This window comes from Oratosquilla oratoria, chromosome 1 (genome assembly GCF_046742065.1).
Source record: "Oratosquilla oratoria isolate Oo_2021 chromosome 1, ASM4674206v1, whole genome shotgun sequence".
Lineage (NCBI taxonomy): Eukaryota > Metazoa > Arthropoda > Malacostraca > Stomatopoda > Squillidae > Oratosquilla > Oratosquilla oratoria.
Genome location: NC_134777.1, coordinates 135796087 through 135817651, shown reverse-complemented (window position 1 = coordinate 135817651; position 21565 = coordinate 135796087). Strand labels below are relative to the sequence as shown.

Here is a 21565-nt window from a genome sequence, read left to right as displayed (position 1 = left end):
ACTTCTCTTCTCTTTTCTTTGTACCTCTCATATGTTTCCCTTGTCCTATTTTGTAACCAATCTGTGAAAGCTCGCTTCTTCTCTTCTACAACCTTCTTTGCTTCCTCATCCCACCACTCACTACCCCTTATTCTATTTCCTCCCATCCTCCTTGTTCCACACACCATCTTTGCACACCTTGTGACTCCCTCCTTGAACCATTCCCATTCCTTCTCCACTCCTAGTTCTACTCTATCCTTCACTCCCTCCCACTCCTCTCTCAGCTTCTTCTTGTACTCCTTCTCCTTTTCTTTCTCATTTAAGCAGTTCACTCTAAGCACCTCCCTACCTTTTGTCCTTTTCCCCTTTCTCCATCTATCCTCCACTCTCAACTTACCTTCCACCAGAAAATGATCTGATATTCCCCCACTCTTTCCCCTTAGAACATGTACATCCTTAACTCTTCCTATTATACTCCTATCTACCACTACATAGTCCATTAATGCTCTATCTGCCACCCATCCACCACCCTCTCTCATGTGTGCTAATGCTTGACTTTCTTCCTAAACACTGTATTTGCTATCATCAACTCTCTAGACACATCACCATCAACTCTCCACAACCATTCTTTTCTGGAACTTCATATTTCCCAACCACTCTGTTTATTGGTTCATTTCCTACCCTAGCATTAAGGTCTCACAATACTACTATATTGACGTTTCTGACTAATCCCTCTATACACTCGTTTAAATCTATCCAAAAAGCTTCCCTTTCTTCTACACTCTTCTCACTACCAGGCCCCTATGCACTTACAAAAACCCACATTTCCTTTCCCAGTTTCACCTTCATCCACATTAGCCTTGAAGAAACCTTCCACTCCACTACACGTTTACCTATCTCTTCACTTACTAGTATAGCCACCCCTTCTCTCCCTTGCCCTCCCTTCACTCCTGAGTACCTCCCATCTACACTCCTAAACTCACACTCACCCATTCCTCTCAACTTGGTTTCACTCAAAGCCAACACATCCATCTTTCTTGTCACAAACATATTGCCTATCTCTTCCCTTTTACTTTCATTTGTACTACATCCATGCACATTAAAAGACCCAAACCTTAGGGTACTGGTTGGAAAACTCCTAGACCCTCTTATGCCTTTACCTTTTTTAGGAATGTCCCCTTTTGGGCTACAGGGAGAAGGATGCCTGGTCCCAATCCCTGTCCCGTTTTTCTTGCCTGTCCCGTTTTTCAAGTGGGAAGACTTGGTGGCAGTATTCTATCCCCCACCACAGGGTAGGCAAAAAAAGGAAATGAATATTCAGAGAAATGGTACAGGACAGTAACAAGGGGTTGGGGGAGAGCATAATGGAGGGACAGTTGCAGTATAATAAAAGTGTCATCATTTTTATGTGAACAGAGTCCTCCTCTATCACAGACTAATTGATGTGTGGCTCTGGTCCATAGGGGCACCCATACAGACCCTAAAGTATCGACTGCATGCTACTTTGCCACAATAACATGTAGCCAATACCCCAGACAGGGAGGTGGACCAGCTAAAAAAAAAAAGCTAATGCTGAAACTCACAGGGAGCTTAATGTTCTAAAAAAGGAATTAAATATAGTCAAAAGTGAGAATGAAAGAATGAAAAATGAAGATAAAAACAAAAATGACGCTTTGAAAAAAGAAGTGAAGGAACAAATACAAGCAGTGACTGAGAGAGTTGAAGTAATTAAAGAGACAGATCTCCAAGAAATAAAAAAAAAATCAATGGAAAGTGGAACAAGTAAATAAAAAAATAACTTTTAAAGAAATAATACAACGATAAGTGGAAAAAATCCAAAAGAAATGGTAATTAAAGTAATTAAGGAAAAAGAGAATTTGGTCAGAGGCACAATGGATAAAAAAAAAGTGCGTAGTAGTTTATGGTATTAAAGAAAAACATAATGTACCTACATACCAATGAGAAAAAGAAGAGAAGGTAATTGCAAAAGAAATTCTGAAAGAGGTACAAGAGGAGGGACAAGTAATGGACAAAGAAATAGAAGAAGTACATAGCATGGGACAGTACTCTAAAAAAAAAAAAATATATGATATATATATATATATATATATATATATACAGTATATATATATATATATATATATATATATATATATATATATATATATATATATATATAGACCACTAAAAATCAAATTAAGGTCTTTAATGATAGAAGTACTAACAAAAACAGCAAAGCTGGCAAATAATGAAAATTACAAAAATGTATGGATATAAAAAGAAATGAACTTAGAGGAAAGAGGGAAAAGACACTAAGAAATGAAGCAAATGAATAAAAAAAAAAAGGCCAAAAAGATTTTTTTTTTTTAGAGAGTACTAGACATGAGGCTGAGAAAATGGTATATATATATAAAGAGGAGAAAGGAATAAATTAAAAATAACATATACCAACATAGATGGCATGGTTTCAGGACTGACCGAATTAAATTACTATCTGGCAGTGGAGAAACCAGACATAATGAGAATTGTGGAAATTAAATTAAAAGGTCCACTACCACCTAATACTGTGGGACAAGGTTTATACAATCATTGGATGAAGAATAGGAGGGAGAAACAGGGTGGAGTCATGTTTTTGACTAAGAAAGGCTTAAATGTGACAAAGATAACAGAAGGAAAAAATAATGTGGAATTGATCATGATAAAAGTTGAAAACAGTGACATGAAAAGTAGAAAATTTGTAGTAACATATGTGCCCCCCAAAACATCTTTGACAGAGAGTGATCATTCCAAAATGTTAGAAGACACAAAACATGCATTGAATTATTGAAAGGAGGAAACATAGTAATTATGGGTGACTTTAACTCAAAAGAAATATGTTGGGAAGAAATGACAGTGAAAAATGGACAAGACCTTTGGGGAAATATGCTACTCGATACAACCATTCAGTACACAATGACTAAATGGGTAAAGGAAAATACCAGATATAGAAACGAGGAACCATCAAGACTTGATTTAATACTTATGTCAGAGCCTGAAATTGTGGATAAAATAGAATACAAGACACCAATGGGGAAGAATGATCACATTCTAATAGAGTTTGAACTAAAAGAACAAATTGATTTGAGAAGAAATGAGAAACATAAAAAAGTATTTTGGGAAACTCAGAAAATTCTTTCAAAATGTAAATTGGAAAAACTTCTTAAATGAAGAAACAAAGATGGAAGAGAAATGGAACATATTAAAAGAAATTTATAAAGAGGGAATAGACAAATATGTACCAAAGCAGAAGCAAGAAAGGGTGTACATTAAGTGCTGGTACAACAAAAAATGTAGTGAGGCTAAAGATAAAAGAGACAAAGCTTGGAAAAGATAAAAAAAAAAAAAAAAAAAAAGTGGCAAACATATATCAAACTAAGAAATAAATATGTAACAATGCACAAGGAAGAAAAGAAAAACTATGAAAAAGAAATAATAGACAAATGCAAAGACCAACCTAAACTATTCTATAGGTATTTGAATGGTAAACTAAAAGATAAACAAGAAATAAAGAAACTGTGTCAAGGGAATAATGAATACATAGAAGATGTAGAAATGGCTGAAATTACAAACAAACATTTTAAATCTGTATTCACAATTGAAAGTACCGGTACACAAAATTGGGATGAAGGACAGAAAGATACCCCCCAAAGAAAGAAATAACTGTGACACAGAAGGAAATAAGGGACCAAATAAAAAACCTTGAAGTTTACATGGAATTGCAAATTGGATATTAAAGGAATGTATAGATGAACTAATGGACAAAATATATAAGATAAATGATTACTCACTCAAAGAAGGAAAGGTACCACAAGACTGGAAAAATGCAAATATTGTACCAATACATAAAGGGGGGGAAATGAAAAACCCAACAAACTATAGACCAGTCTCCCTTACAAGCACAATAGCAAAAATGTGAAAAATTGATGAAAAGTAGATAAAATACTGAATCCAAAACAATTTGGCTTTAGACACAGAAGATCATGTGCCACTAACTTACATATACCAAGGCTTTTTTCCCCCTTACCAGGGGGGTAGCCAAAAAGGACAAGGCACAAAAACATTCCCACCCATTTCATCCCCGAAAACACTCCACACCCCTCCACCCTCCCTCCCATCTTAGCACCTCCTAGATGACGGGTCATTCCTGCACCCTGCCCACTGCCCTGGGTCAGAAGCAGTGTCGCAAGACACAGCACATCCACAGCAAGGCCGCTTCATTAAATCAGCGACCCCCCCTCTCCGTCCCCCCATATAAAGGAGAGGACGGGGAGAAATCCCTTCGGGCTGCGTCAAAAAAAATTTTGCTCACACACACTACCTCACCCCCATTCCCCCGTCCAATCCACCTCATGCATCACAACATTTTCCATATACAACCATTCTCCATTCACCCGTCTTCTGTCCTCTCCCGTCCTTCCTCAACAGACATTCCCCTCTTCCCCAAAGCCCCCTTCACCCCATCCATACATCTCATCCTAGGACGTCCCCTCATGTTCACTCCCTCCACATCTTTCTTCCATACCTCCTTTACTAGTCTTTCTTCACTCATTCTTTCCATGTGTCCAAACCATCCTAATACTCTTTCATCCACCCTATCTCCCAGCTCCCTTTCCACCCTATCTCCCAGCTCCCTTTCCACCCCTGTTCTCCTCCTCACTTCCTCATTTCTCACTCTATCTAGCCTAGTAACCCCCATCATACTTCTCAGACACTTCATCTCAAACACATTCAAGTTCCTTCTCTCTTCCTCTCTTATGTTCCATGTTTCTGCTCCATACAGTGCAGTAAATGCCTTGGTTTAAAAAGTGTAATGAGGAATAGGAATCTGGGAATGGATGCTAAGAGGAGACTGTATGAAGGAGTGATTGTGCCAACAGCACTGTATGGAGCAGAAACATGGAACATGAGAGAGGCCACTAACTTGATTTGCTTTAACTCGAGGCTAATAGAAATAATGCAATAAAGGGATGGATGGGCTGATTGTGCTTGCCTAGATTTACAAAAAGCATTTGATAATGTAGCACACAAAAAGCTACTAAGAAAAATCAAAATAATAGGTGGTGTACAAGGTAAGTTATTGAAATGGATGGAAGATTTCTTGAATGGGAGAAAAATGAGGGTGGTACTTGACACAAATACTCGACCTGGGAAGAAATGACAAGTGGAGTCCCACAAGGTTCTGTATTGGCTCCAATAATATTTGCCATATATATGACATGAATGAAGGTGTAGAATATTAAATGAACTTTTTTGCAGATGATCTGAAAAAGACCTGGGAGTGATTATCACAAAAGATATGTCCCCTGACAAACATATAAATAAAATTGTCGGCAAAACCTACAACTTACTGAGAGCAATAAAAGTGGCTTTTACCTACTTGGATGAAAGAATGGTACGGAAAATACTTGTCACAATGATAAGGCCTAAATTGGAATATGCAGTGACACTATGGTCACCCAATACAAAAAATAATATAATGAAGATTGAGAGAATCCAGAGGGCAGCTACAAGGATGGTCCCAGAACTTTCAAAATATTCATATGAAGAAAGACTGATAAAATTGGAGTTGCCAACTCTGGAACTGAGGAGAGAAAGAGGTGACTTGTTGACCATCTATAGAATTATGAAGGGCATAGTTCTTGACAGAGAAGACTTGCAAAACTGGGATAGGAGAAACACAATAGGACATGGAAAGCTTAAAAAGGACAGTTATAGAAGGGAGCTGAAAAAGAACAGCTCTCACCACAGAATGGTAGTTGTATTTTACCTAGTTGTATTTACATATTTGTATTTTATGGGAATGGGAGTTACGCTTGTGGTTTCCCGCATTTGTATCTCGCAGTGTCTAGTTTGCTCTTAAATTCATGAATGGTTTTTGCACACACTATTCTTTTTTTGTCCAGTTTGTTCCAAGTGTCCACCACTCTATGTGGAAAACTGTTCTTTTTCAGATCTCTTCTATAACTATGTTTTTTGAGTTTCCATGTCCTCTTGTGTTTCTCTTGTCTCAATTTAACAAGTTCTCTCTATCATGTATTTCTGTGCCCTTCATGATTCTACAGATGGTCAGTAGGTTGCCCTCTCTCTTCTTTGCTCCAGTCAATAACTCCAGTTTAGCCAGTCTCTCCTCATATGACAAGTTTGAAAGTGCAGGAGCCATTTTTGTGGCTGCTCGCTGGTTTCTTTTGATTTTCTTTATATTCTTTTAGGTACTGGGTGACCACAATGTCGCCACATATTCTAGTCTAGGCCTTATCAGTGTTATAAATATTTTTTTTAATCATTTCTTCGTCCAAATATGTAAATGCCACTTTTATTGATCTTAGCAAATTATAGGATTCTCCAACAATTTTGTTTATCATAGGACGAGTTGTTTGAGATAATTACTCCCAAATCTTTTTCAGATCCCACTTTCTTTACCTCCTTAGTTCCAATTTTATATTGTCCCGATATTCTATTTTTACTTTTTCCAAACTCCATTATGCTACACTTCTTAATATTTAAGTCCACTCCCCATTCCTGACTCCACTTCCAAACCTTATTCAGGTTTTCCTGTTGTGCTTCGCAATCTGTTTCGGTTTTTACTTTCCTTAACAATTTAGCATCGTCTGCAAAGAAGCTCATTTAACATTGCACATCATCATCCATGTCATTCACATAAATAGCAAACATTATTGGAGCCAATACAGATCTTTGCAGAACTCCACTAATCACCTCCTTCCACCTGAATATTTTTCTCTGAGTACTACTCTCATCTTTCTACCAATCAGGAAGTCCTCCATACATTTTAGTAGGTTCCCTTGTATCCCTCCTATATGTTCCATTTTTTTTTTTTTTTTTTTTTAAATAATTTTCTATGTGGTACCTTGTCAAAAGCTTTTTGTAAGTCCAAGAAAGGACAATCAGCCCATCTATCCCTTTCTTGCACTATAATAGTCTTGAGTAAAAACATATTAAGTTTGTGGTACATGATCTTTTTTGTCTGAATCTAAATTGTCTTGGGTTTATTATATTATTTTCTTACATAAGAACATAAGAATGAAGGAGACTGCAAGAGACCATAAGACATTCACTAGGCAGCTCCATATCCATCACTACCTGTCATCCTCATCCATAAAGTTGTCTAATCATTTCTTAAAACAACTGATAGTTTCAGCACTCACTAGATGGTTATTAAGTTTATTCCATTTGTCGACCATCCTATTAGTAAACCAATTCTTGCCTATTTCCTTTCTAAATCTAAATCTGTCCAGTTTATAACCATTACTGCGAGTCCTGCCCTGTTGTTTTAATATGATAACCTTGTTTGCATCACCCTTGTTAAAGCCTTTGATCCAATTGAACACCTCTATTTGATTACCCCACACTCTGCGTCTTTCCAGAGAGTGTAAGTTAACGTGCCTAAGCTCTCTTCATAAGGCAAATTTCTAAGTCCATGTATCATTTTGGTCATTCTTCTCTGTACTGATTCTAGTGAATTGATGTCCATTCTGTAGGACGGAGACCAAAACTGTACCGCATAGTCAAGGATGGGTCTATCGCTAGATGGAGTTTAATAATTACCTCTGCACTTCTATTTGTTACCGTCCTAGCAATGAAACCTCCAGGTGTTTTACCCATCTATTCTTGATAATTTTCTCACAAATTTTGGCTATAGTGTTTGTTAGTGAGACTGGTCTATAGTTAGTTGGTTCTTCCTTGTTTCCTCCCTTATATATTGGTACAATGTTAGCATTTTTCCAGTCTTTTGGTATTTTTCCTTCTTTAACTGAGCAACTTATTATGTTATATATTTTGTTCATTAGTTCTTCTTTGCATTCTTTTAGAGTCCAATTTGCAATTCTGTCTGGGCCATGTGATTTCCTGATGTCAAGGTTTGATAAGTGTTCCATTATTTCTTTTCGTGTTATTATTATTTTGCTCATGGGGGGAGATCACACTTCATTTCCTTCGTCCCAATATTGTGCCTTCTCTCTAGTGAAAACAGACTTGAAGTGATTATTCATGACTTCAGCCATTTCTAGATCTTCTGTGTATTCTATATTTCCTTGGCATAGTTTCACCATTTCCTGTTTATTTTTAAGTTTACCATTCACATATCTATAGAATAGTTTGGGTTGTTCCTTGCATTTTTCTGTCTTTTTCATAGTTCCTTTTTTTGCACTTTTACATACTCATTTCTATAGTTTATATATATTTGCCATTTTCTAGTTTTTTTTATCTTTTCTCCATCTTTTCCAAGCTCTGTCTCTTCTATCTTTTGCTTCACTGCATCTTCTGTTGAACCAGCATTTAATGTACACTCTCTCTAGCTTCTGTCTTGGTACGTGCCTATTCACTCCTTCATTATAATTATCCATCAAGATATCCCATTTCTCTTCCACTTTTGTCTCTTTCATGTAAAATTTTTCCCAATTTGCATTCTGAAGGAATTTCTTTAATTTTCCTAAGTCCATTTTGTTGTACATCAATCTTCCTTTCCTATGCTTTTCGTTTCTCTCCATGTATATTTCTTCCTTTAGTTCAGTCTCAATAAGTATATGGTCACTCTTTCCAAGTGGTGTCTTGTATTTAATTTTACCCACAATTTCAGGTTCCATTGTAAATATTAAATCTAGTCTCGATGGCTCCTCATTATTTCTGTATCTAGTGCTTTCACTGACCCACTGTGTCATTGTATATTCCATGGTCATGTCCAGTAATACATTACCCCACAAGTCTTCTCCACCTTTCACTGTCATGTCCTCCCAACAAATTTCTCTGCAGTTAAAGTCCCCCATAATTACCAGGTTACCTCTGCCCATTAGTATCTCATTTAATGAATGCCTTGTATCTTCTAGCATTTTCATATGCTCATTCTCTTTCCAAGCCCTCAGTTTTGGGGGGCATATAAGTCACCACAAACTTTCTACTTTTCATGTCCTTTTCATCGACTTTTATCATGATCAGTTCTACTTTACTTTTGTCCTCTGCAATTTTTGTCACATTCAAGTTTTTCTTGGCCAAGAACATGATTCCTCCTCCCTGTTTCTCGTTTCTGTTTTTAATCTAATAATTGTATAGCCCTTGTCCAACACTGATGGGTGGTATTGAGCACCTTAATTTATTCTCTACAATTCCCATTATGTCTGTTTTTTCTTCTAACATGTAATCATTAAGTTCATTCAATCCTGAAATTAATCCATCAATGTTAGTATAGGCCACTTTTAATTTTTTTCTTTCTCCATCTTTGTTTTTTACTTCAACTAAAACATATGAATCTGTTTCCCCTAAAAAAGTGTAGACTCAGAGGTGACTTGATACAGGTCTTTAAAATTCTAAAGGGAATTGACATCAAAAGTGACAACATTTTCACATTGAATGAGAATCAGACAAGAAAATATGGTCTCAAACTGTCCAGAAATAGATTTAATTTGGAAGTAGGTAGAAACAACTTTGCCATGTAGTTAATGAATGGAATAAACTTCCTGCACAGGTAGATGCTGTGATGATTATAATTTATTTTATATCATTTGTTTTTGTTTTGTTATCATTTGTCTGTTTGATTTTCATTTATTATTAGTTATATGTCAATTTATTATTATTTACTATTTACCTGTTTGTTTATTAGGCTATACCTATGCATTTATTTTGTTATTTACATTATTATAGTTTTTATTTATTAATTCATTATTATTATGATTTTTTTTTGCATCCGACCTAGATATGGACCAAAAGGTCTCCTGTCGGCATGCTCCGCCTTTGTAATGTACCATTTTCTCAGTCTCATTCTCCAATAAAATTCCTTGCTTTCGGTATCCGTTCTCTTCACGTTTTTTTCCTTAGCTTCATCTCTTAGTGTCTTCTCCTTTTCTAATTCCTCAATACTCATTTCTCTTTTTATCCATATCTTATTGTACTACATTTTCAAATATGTCTTCTACTACCATTTGTGATCTGAGTTTTATCTTTAGGGGTCAATTTCTTTTCTCAGAATAATGACCTATTCTATACACATCATCAATGTCTTTCTCTATTTCCTGGTCTCCATCCTGAATTTCTTTTAGGATAGCTATTGCTGTTTCTTTTTCCTCTTTTTTGCTTATGTACCTCGCCAGACCATGTTTTTCTCTTAGTCCATATACCATGATACAATATTTTCTATCTACTGCATCTCTGACCCAATCTGCCTTTTCATTAATTACTTGGATGATTGTATCTTTTGCATTTTCCTGCATTTGTTGTTGGACTATTTCTTTAAAGGCAATTTCTTTATTTTCTGTTTTCCTTCCATTTCTTAATCTTTTGGATACTTTCCTCACCTAAGTTTTCTTCAATTCTTTCAGTCATTTCTTGTATTTGTTATTTACCTCTTTTTTTTTAGGTCTTCACTATTGGTAGTATCATTAATTTTTCTCTTTTCATTTTCACGCTTCACCTTAAGTTCAGTCCTTAGTTCAGGGTTAGTTTTTCTTAGGTCGGAAATTTCAATGTTAGCTTGCACTAAGTAATCCATTAGTTCAACAATTTCTTTCCCTAAGTCCATGATTTCATTCTCCTACCATTTTCTATTACAAGAGAACACAAGAAGAAACTTAAGAAAAACAGCTACAGAAGAGATCTGAAAAAGAACAGCTTTCCACACAGAGTAATAGATACATGGAACAATTTGAAAGAGAAAACAGTGAGTGCTAAAACTATATATGATTTTAAGAAAGACCTGGATGTGGAAAGATACAACTGCGGGTTACTACAAGCATAGCTCTTCTGCAAAATACAACTAGGTAAATACACACACATACACACACACATAGACGGATTCATGGCGAAGATTGGAACTCCGGAGAAGTGAAATTTTCATGGATCTCAACAATGAGGGAGTACCTTTGTGTATTAGTAGGGAAGGGGAAAACTCATGCAGTGGGAAAGTGATGAAAAAGGGGAAAAGGGAGGGATTACTGAGGGAAATGGAAGGAAATGAGGAAGGAGATGAACGGGCTCCCCCTGACAGCAGGAAAAATGTAAACAAGAGGTCTGCTGATAACGCAGGGGAAATAAAAAATATCAGTAAAAGCATTAAGGTTAGAAATATAGATAAGAACAACACATTGGAAAGTGAAAATAATAATTTCCATGGATTTAATGAGGGGGGGATGCCAACCTCCCCCGATTAGCAAGTCTAGAAGAAAAACTAGAGAAAATGACTGAACATTGGGAGAGTAGGTTTGGTCAACTTACACGGATTGCGCAGAGTTGATAAATTGGAAGAATTAAAGAAGGAGAACCAAACCCTAGCTAAAGAAATAGAAGAATTAAAAAGACAGCTAAAAGAAGTAAAAGATGATAATGAGGAATTAAAGAGGAATAATTAAGAGAATAAAGAGTCCATAGCAAAAGAAGTACAGGGTTGGTAAAAAGTCCAAGAGAATAACAAAATTGTATTTAAGGATATAGTGGCACAACAGATGAAAGATCAAACTAAAGACACAGTTATTAAAGTGATGAGAGAGAAGGAGAATATAGTGAGAGACTTAGTAGATAAAAAGAAATGTATAATTATATTGAGGATGGAAGAGAAGTATAATACAAATTGGACTGCAAGAATAAAGGAGGAGAAAGTAAATAAGATATTGGAAGTAGTTCAAGAAGATGGAACAGAAACAGGGAAAGAAATAGAAGAAATATATAGTCTAGGGAAATACAATACAGATAAGACCAGACCAATTAAGATCAAAATCAGGTCACAAACAACAGCAGAGAATATCTTAGCAAAAACAGGGAAACTAGCAGACAGTGAGCAATTTAAACAGGTATGGATAAAAAGAGAAATTAATAAAGAGGAAAGAGAGGATGAGAAAGCAAAAAGACAAGAAGCTAAGGAAAAAATGAGAATAGAACAGAGACAGAAAGAGAAATTCTATTGGAGAGTAGTGAATATGAAAGTGAGAAAATGGTTCATAGCAGAGAAAAACGGAAGGGAATCAGAAAACACGATGGAAGTAGCAGAAAATCAAAAATGTCCTACACAAATATAGATGGCTTAATAACAGGCTTGAACGAACTGAATGATTATCTCAAGGAAAAAGAACTGGACATAATAGGAATTGTGGAGACAAAATTGAGAGGTCCACTACCACCCAACAGTGTAATACATGGTGCATATAATTGTTGGATTAGAAACAGAGAGGTAAAACAAAGGGGTGGAGTTATGTTCCTGACTAAAGATATAAATGTGAGGAATGTTACATATGGAAAAAATAGAGTAGAGATGATTATGGTGGAAATGGAGGACAAGGATAGGAAGAGTAGGGAAGTTTGTAGTAAATTATGTGCCTCCTAAAATGGCTTCATGGGAAGAGAGAGAACACAAAAATATGTTAGAAGACACTAGGATAACACTAAATAAGATAATGGAAGATGGAGGAAGAATAGTTATAATGGGTGACTTTAATTGTAAAGAAATCTGCTGGGAAGAGATGACAGTGAAAGGTGGAGAAGACCTATGGGAAAGTGTACTACTTGATATGATTATAGAACGTACAATGATGCAATGGATACAAGAGAAATGAAGAACCGTCGAGACTGGACCTAATAATAAAATCAGAACCCAAAATTATGGACAAGATTGAATATAAGACACCAATAAGTAAAAGTGACCACATATTGGTTGAACTGGAACTAAAGGAGGAAAAATACATTAAAAAAACGAACAATATAGAAAAGGAAGATTGATGTATGGAGAAACAAATTTTGATAAAATAAGATAATTCTTTCAAAAAGCAGACTGGGAAAGGATACACAAGGAAGAAACAACAGTAGAAGAGAAATTGACTATTTTGACAAAAATTTATAAAGGAGTGGAAAAGTAGGTTCCAAGACAAAAGCAAAAAGAATATGCAAAGTGTTGGTACAGCAAAAGATGTAAGAAGCTAAAAGACAGAAGGGATAAAGCTTGGATAAAATGGAAAAAATACAAAAGACCTGATAAATGGAAAATATATACTAGTTATAGAAATAAATATGTACAAGTGTGCAGAGAAGAAGAGAAAATACAAAAAAGATGTCATAGAAAAATGTAAAGATCAACCAAAACTATTTTACAGATTTGTAAACAACAAACTGAAAAACAGGCAGGAGTTGGAGAAACTACGACAAGGAGTTGAATACACAGAGGAAATAGAAATGGCAGAAATTATGAACAAGCATTTTAAATCGGTGTTTATGAGGGAGAACATACAACCTAGAGATATCGAGTGGGAGGAGAAAGTCCCCCCTATGAAAGAGATAGAAGTAACAAGGAATGAAATAATGAATCACTTGAGTAAACTCGATGTCAGAAAATCGCATGGACCAGATGAAATGGCAAACTGGATTTTGAGAGAATGCAGGAATGAACTAACAGACAAAATACATAGTCTAATAAGCAGTTCATTGAAAGAAGGAAAAGTTCCAGATGATTGGAAAAGAGCAAATATAGTACCAATATATAAAGGGGGAAACAAGGAAGACCCTACTAACTATAGACCGGTCTCTCTTACAAGTACGATAGCTAAAATTTGTGAAAGAATTATCAAAACTAGATGGGTAAGGCATTTGGGAAAAAAAACAAACAAAAAAAAAAACATACTAAACCCAAGACAATTTGGATTTAGACAAGGACGATCATGTGTCACAAACCTAATGTGTTTCTATTCAAGGTTAATAGATGTAATACAGGAAAGAGATGGATGGGCTGATTGTGCATTTCTAGACCTGAAAAAAGCTTTTGATAAGGTGCCACATAAGAAATTGCTTAAGAAATTAGAAACTGCAGGAGGAATACAGGGCAAACTGCTGAAATGGATGGAAAACTTCTTGCATGAAAGAAAAATGAGAGTGGTTTGTACATATGGGGAGGGAGTGTCGAAATTAAGGTGACTGAAATGTAGTCTTTGTATCTTAGTTCAGTTACTGTTGTGGCAATTATTATTGGGAACATTAGTGCTTACCTCGGTTCGGGAACTTTCCCTCGAGATGTTATTTTCTTTTGATTCAGGAGCCTACCCTGAAACTTCGAACCACGCCTATCATAACTTTAAATAAGATACGATTAAGCTCCCCTCCCTTTTACTTATTAAATCTATGAAGTAAGTTGGTTTGATAAATCGGGAACTTTGAGAAATTACTTAAAGTAAAAGTTAACCCGTGGCTTCGAGCTTTTTTTTTTCGAACATGTTAGAGTACAGCCAAATACAGCCGCTATCGTCGGGTCTGAACAGCAGAACACCCAGACCTCTTTGTTCCAGTCTGACCAGTCTTGAAACCAGTCGACAAGGGACCTTCTTACGTCTTCACATAGGTTTAATTTTCTCAGACAAGTGATTAATTCTCTCAAATTTTGAGTCGATTTTCTCTAATTTGATAATTTAATTTTTAACATTTGAAATCAACTTACTTTTCTTTTACAGTCGATTTTGACTCTAACTTAATTCCCCCTTATGTCGTAAGCTACAATCTAGCGCTTTATTATTAAAAGTTACGATAGGTGGTTACGAAGACTGGTTTCCTGTTGCTCTTTCGTACTGAGTTTGTTCGGATTTTTTGGTCATTTCCTCATTTGAGGACCTTCTCTCTTTGATGGAAAAAACCGGCACTGGGGGGGCACTATTATACCCATATTCTTTCAAAGTTTATCAAATTGTTCTTTGAACTTGGTGGTCTATTGTTTAAAATCGGGGTTTCCCTTGCCTTGTCTGCTCTTTACAGTTTAAAAAATTTTGTTTTTACATATTATCTTGATGAAATTTCTCTAAGATAAATCTTATCGGTTGGACTGTAAGATAGTTTTCGGTATGATAGTCGTACACTTTGAGTTGGGGTTGTTGTTTCAAAATGGCTTGCAATGAAAAGTCGTTTTCTGAGCCTGAAGACTTAAAAAAAAGTCCGAAGACAATGAGCCCATAAAAAGTGTCTTCTCAAAGGACAAAGGCTCTTAAAAATTTTCAACTCCAATCTTTATCGCTAATAGTCCTTGATGACATGTTATGTCAGATTGAAAATTTCCTAATGGAAATACAAAATTTTGATGAAGATATATACTTGTTAATCCCTGAAGAAGGAAGGGACGAGGACATGGAAAAGTCCAGGGCTTACCGCCTGTCCATCCTTCTAGAATTGTCTCCTTTTAAGGAACGGAGACAAGAATTAAAGGGAGCTCTTGACTCTAAAGTTGATGGATCTAGCAGGTCCACTGGAGTTCAGACTGTAAAACTTCCTCTCCCTCCTATTGTTCTTCAACACTATGAGAACAATTCACACAATCCCTTTGCCTATTTAAATTTTAAAAAGGGTTTTCTGAATGCCATTACTGGTATCCCCAATCTGACTAATAGTCAGAAATTAATTTATTTAAAGGGACATCTCAGAGGGGAGGCTTTTCATTTAGTGGAGAATTTACCAGTGGATGATTTGAACTATGACACTGCATTCCTTCTTCTTGATGAGTTGTTTTTTAATAAGGAGGAAATCCTGGACAAGGTGTTGATTTCTATTATTAAGGCACCTGAGGTCTCCAAGTTAAAGAACCTAGAAAGTTACATTAGGTCGGTTGATTACAAACTACAAGACCCTAAGGGGATTGGAGTTGACTTTACTGATGCTGGAAGCGGGGGCCTCCTTTTGATCAGTAAATTAATTCTAAATAAATTACCTAAATTTTTCTTGATTGAATTGTCTCGGGTGATTGATTCAAATTACCCCAATTTTAATCAGCTTAAAAAAGTTTATCAATCAGTTTTAGTTAGACTTAAAATGGGATCTGATGACCTCAGTGTCAAACCCAAACGAAGTGATACTACCAGCTCCCTTGCCTTCAAGGAAAATTCCTTGAAAAAACCTGTTGATTCTAGCAAGGGAGTTAGTCACTCCTTTAAGGTCAATCCAGATTCCATTAAGAAGTCTATTTACAGATGTAGATTTTGCCCCGCTTCTGACCATGCAAGTTCAAAGTGTTCTTCCTTTATTTCCCTTGAAAACAGAAAAGCTAGAGCAGCTCAATTAGGACTCTGTAACAGATGTTTGAATCATGGACATGGCTCTTTGGAATGCCCCAGGTTAACGCCACTCTGACTTATAAATGTTTTGTGTGTAACAAACCCGAGCACCATGGAGTCATGTGTCCTATGGCTAATAGGTTACCTATTTCTGAAGGGAAAATGTATAATTTCCATTCGTTATCAGATTCGATCATTTCTTTGGTTTCCCTTCCTGTCAGCAGAGGGAATAGAACTACCCAATGTCTCTTTTTATTAGACACTGGAGCCCAGTTTTCTACTATTACCAAGGAATTGGTGTAGGACAGAGATGGACCTTGTTTAAGTACTCCTATGGAAAAGTTGGTTTCTTCATTTGGTTTACCTCTAATGAATAAAAGAGGTTTTAATTACATTCCAAACTTAAAACTCTCCTCTGGGATGAATCTGTTTAGTTTGTTTTTTGCAATTGAAGGATTCAACTTGTCCATACAAATTCCTTCATTATCCTCTATACTCCAAAGTATGAACGATCATGAATTTTATGTTTCCCCTAGTTTTCCCAAGTTGAAGGGAGATCAATTGAAAGTTTTAGGCATCATTGGAAATGACATTCTTCAAAACTTTCAACAATTTTCATTAGAGAGTGCCCCCTTATATGGTAGCCCGTCTTGCAAGGTTATTAAACTTGCTGATGGTTTCATTCCATACGGGACTGGGGTTCAATATATCCCTCCTAGTGAGAAACCTTTCTACTTAAAGAGAATGATAAAAGGGGTTTCTGAAATGCCCTCTAATGAAGTACTAAATTTTGATAACTTCAAATATAAGGAGAAACTTTTGAGGATAAATCCCAAATCTGATCTTAAAGTTGATTCAATAAATTGTATTGAGAAATACAATGGGGATTCTCTTGTTTTTTATAATTCTTCTTTTAAGGCCAATGGAATTTCTCTAAAGAAACCTGAGAAGGAAGCTTCCTTTACTCAGTCTAAAAGGACTGTTAAATACTTTCCTCTCAAACGGTTAAGCAAGGATAAGTTACTAATTAATTTCTGCCTAGAACCTGTAAGTTTACAATTTGATCCTTTGCAGGAAATCTTTGTTAACTCTAATGTAGAATATGGTCTTTACAATTTTTATTCTTTAGAATCCATTGGCATTAAAGAAGAACAAACCCCTGATATTAATGCTTTAGAAATTGATAAATTTAAACAGTCCATTTCCTTCAAAGATGGACACTATTATGTGAAGATCCCGTGGAAAAGGGATTTGGTGGACCTTGTTCCCTCAAATCTTAAGATTGCATTGGCAGTGGCACAAAGGGTCTATGACAAACTTGAGCAAAAGGATGAGGCTGTGTTTGACTAGCAAGAGGCCTTGGGTATTATTGAACTTGTTACTAAAAGAGTCCCTGGCCAAATTTTTATACCCCATAGACATGTGCTCAAGAATGATGAACTTGCCACCTCAAAAATAAGACCTGTTTTCAATTGCTCTCTTAAAATAGGAAAAGCTCCTTCCTTAAATGAAGCTGCTTTCCCGGGAGTTGATTTGATGAATAACCTCCTCTCTCTTTTGTTGTACTTCAGAACCAACAATTATGTCATTTTGGCTGATGTTATGAAAGCCTTCTTGCAGATCCGATTGAAGGATGAGGGTGATCATAATAAGTTCTGTTTCTTTAGGAGGATTAACAACCAATATATTCCTTACAGATATAATACTATCATTTTTGGTTTCATCTGCTCTCCCTTCATTCTGAACTTCATTATACAACATCATCTTTCCATGCAGCCTGACACTCTAACTGCCTCCTTAATTAAAGATAAATTCTATGTAGATAATCTGATCTACACTACTAATGAATTTCGTTCCCTCCCTGCTATGGTCGAGAGGATTAATGAGATCATGCTCAATGGAGGTTTACCTCTCAGGGAGTGGACATGCAACAAAAATTCTGCTCTTTGACTTCTTGAACAAGAAGTCATTTGCAATAAGGAAGAGGTAAAGGTGTTGGGATATATATATAATAAGAATTATGATACCTTGAGAATCAAGGATGTTTCCCTTAACAGAGATGCCTTGACCAAAAGGCAAGTTTTGTCTTCTTTGGCTTCTATATTTGATCCATTAGGTCTTTTTTCTCCTGTGTTGTTACAAGGACAAATTCTCATTGGAGAGATGTGCCAAAAAATGGTGGATTGGGATTGGAAATTGGATAGCGAGTTGCTTGAAAGATGGAAAAAGTTGTGAAAACTTTAGGGAGGTTAATGACTTATCCTTTAAAAGGAAAACTTTCTGCTCTGAATCTCCCATTAAATTATTTGTTTTTGCTCATGCTTCTAAGGAGGCCTATGGATGTGCCATCTATGTAGGGCAAGAAAGAAGAGAGTTAAGGGAGTTTAATGGCTCTCTTCTATTTGCCAAGGTCAATGTGGCTCCTATTAAACAAAGAACATTACCTTCTTTGGGTCTTACGGCAGCTTTACTATCAATAAGATGCCTCAAAACTATTTTTGAGGAAGGACTGGTGTCTGCCCCACTGGTTGAATCTGTAGTACTCCTTGTTGATAGTCAAGTTGTCCTTTCTTGGATCCTGACCAACAAGGCTCCAAGGAAGAATATATTTCAATAATAGACTGAAGGAAATTTCCGATCTTTTGGAAATTTTCAAGGCCAAGCATACTCTTATTTCTTTTACTTATGTCCCTTCTGAACATAATATGGCTGATTTCCTAACTAAATCTTGCAGTGCTAAGGTGTTCAAGAAAAAATTCAATTGGTGGGTTTATGGACCAGAATGGTTGTTATTGCCACCTCATACTTGGCCGAAGGGTCATTTGGGATGTATTCCCTCCAGCATCAAGGGAGACATTGTCAATGCAGCTGTTGTCCAAGTTGACGCTCCTCCTCTAATCTATGTTAAAAGGTTTTATTCTTACAGCAAACTTTCGCATCACACATCTTTGATTTTTAAGGCTGTCTTTTTGTTTAAGAAGTCTAATGCTGACCCAGTTAAGGCAGCTTCTAATTATTTGATGGGAATAATGCAAAGGGATTCCTTCCCTGCTGAATTGACTTATTTACAAAACTCCAATACCAATGACATACCTCCTTTAGTAAGTCAAATGAACTTGTTCTTGGACAAGAATGGTTTGATAAGGTCCAAGGGCAGAATTGACAACGTTGAGCTCAAATATGAGGTTGTGAATCCCCTTTTTTGTCCAAATCTCATCACTTGACTAAAATTTTTATATTCTTTGCACATTGCCAAGTTATGCACATGGGACTACAAGCTACACTTAATTTCCTTCGCATGCATGGATTCTGGATCTTTAAGGCCAGACAAGCTGTTTTAAACATTTTGAAGGGTTGTATAGTTTGTAGGAAATACAATTCCCGTGCAGTTAATTATCCTTCTCCTTCCTCTTTACCTGCCTCTAGAGTGAATCTAAGTGTGCCCTTTGCCCATACTGGTGTGGATTACATGGGGCATTTATGGGTTAGAGACAGGAATGGAGATAAGGTAAAAGCTTATATTTTGATATTTACATGTTTCAATACTAGAGCTGTTCATTTGGAAGTTGTGGATACTATGTCCACTCCTGAGTTCATTTTGGCTTTCGTTAGGTTTGCTAATAGATATGGAATTCCTTCTGCTGTTTATTCTGATAATGCTAATTCCTTCGTTCAAGCGGGAAGTGTTATTGAACAACTTTTGTCATCTTCTGAATCTGAAGAGAAGTTTAAAACTTCCCGTGTTCAGCATAGAACCAACCCTGTTTTTGCTGAATGGTATGGGTAGGTCTGTTCCTTCCCTGGCTGAGATTACCACTCTTTTGTCCGATGTTCAAAAAACTTTGAATAATAGACCACTTACATATCGTTCCTGTGAAAATGAGGTAGATGTCATTACCCCAAATCATTTCCTTATTGGAAGGACCATTCCTTCCTTGATGTTTGGAGATTTGGAACAAGTCCTTGAATGGGAATCAGGAGAAGACTATCCTTCTCTTCTTAACTTAGTCATGGACTAGGGATTATTTTTATGAAGAGTTTAAGAAACGATGGCTGACAGAGTACCTGGTCAGCTTAAGGGAAAGGGATAGAGCTGCTTACCACAGTTCTAGAAGCTGGGAAAAAGGTGTCATTGCTTTTTTGAAACTCCCTTTTAAGACCAGACCCTTCTGGCCCTTAGTTTGGGTTATTGAGACCTTCCCTGACCAAGACCATGTGATACGTACTGTCTCTGTCATTAAGCCCGATGGAAACTCTATCAAAGTCAATGTTAGACTTTTAATCCCTCTAGAACTCCATGCTAAGTTACATTCCCATCATGAGAATGAATCCCCTGGGGATCCTATTTTTGCAGGCTAGCAAGTCAGAGCCTTTTGAAGAGGCCTCTAGCTTGGAGGAGGCTATTTCTTTGGAAAATGACTGTGTCGCTCCAGAACCTTCCTCCATGAGACCTTCTTGTAAGACTGCACTAGCCTCTAGAGATCAAGTAAGGTCTCTAGCACTTAAAGGGTTATTGTGGTAATTATTATTGGGAACATTAGTGCTTACCTCAGTTCGGGAACTTTCCCTCGAGATGTTATTTTCTTGATTCAGGAGCCTACCCTAAAACTTTGAACCATGCCTATCGTAACTTTAAATAAGGTGCGATTAAACTCCCCTCCCTTTTACTTATTAAATCTATGAAGTAATTTGGTTTGATAAATCGGGAACTTTGAGAAATTAATTTAAGTAAAAGTTAACCCGTGGCTTCGGGCTTTTTTTTTTTTAACACGTAAGAGTCCCGCCAAATACAGCCGCTATCGTTGGGTCTCAACGGCAGAACACCCAGAGCTCTGGTTCCAGTCTGACCACTCTTGAAACTAATCAGCAAGGGACCTTCTTATTTCTTCACATAAGAAGCCTTCAAGTTCTACATTATTTAAGACCAATTGTCTGAGAACACTACCAAGTAAGTTCTCAGACACTCAAGTATTTGTTAAACCATAATTACCATACTGTAAAAGAAGAACTAGTGACAACAATGGATGAAATACACGATGAATTCAGTGATAAAGAAACTGCTAAGGCAAAGCGACGTCTGGTAGTAAGTACAATAGAGTCCCCACTTGGTGTAATAAAAAAAAGAATGTGTCTGAATGAGAGCCCAAAAACATATCAAAGGTTGGATAGAGGTGTCTTTTTGGGATTTAATAGAGAAAATAGTAACATATATAGAGGGCTAGACATGGATAGAGAACCTAGGTTTAAAAATATTATAATAAATAGAGAAATAAATGAGTTGTTGGACGAAATAATTGAACTGAGAAGTGAATGCAAAAATATATACAAGGAAGTAGTTATCTTAAGAAAAGCCAATGAAGAAAACAATAGGGAAATACATACATATACCAAGGCTTTTTCCCCCTTACTAGGGAGGTAGCCAAAAAGGAAAAGGCATAAAAATCATTCCCACCCATTCCATCCCTGAATACACTCCACACCCCTTTCTTTCCTTAGCACCTCCTGGATGATGGGTCATCCCCGCACCTTGTCCACTG

At 36.4% G+C, this 21565-nt stretch overlaps 1 protein-coding gene across 3 annotated transcripts in view; it reads right to left on the bottom strand.

Moving 5' to 3' along the window:
- The window catches only part of LOC143027327 (diacylglycerol lipase-beta-like), a 418191-nt gene that overhangs the window by 17765 nt on the left and 378861 nt on the right, over positions 1-21565 (bottom strand). The gene's annotated exons all lie outside the window — the stretch shown is intronic.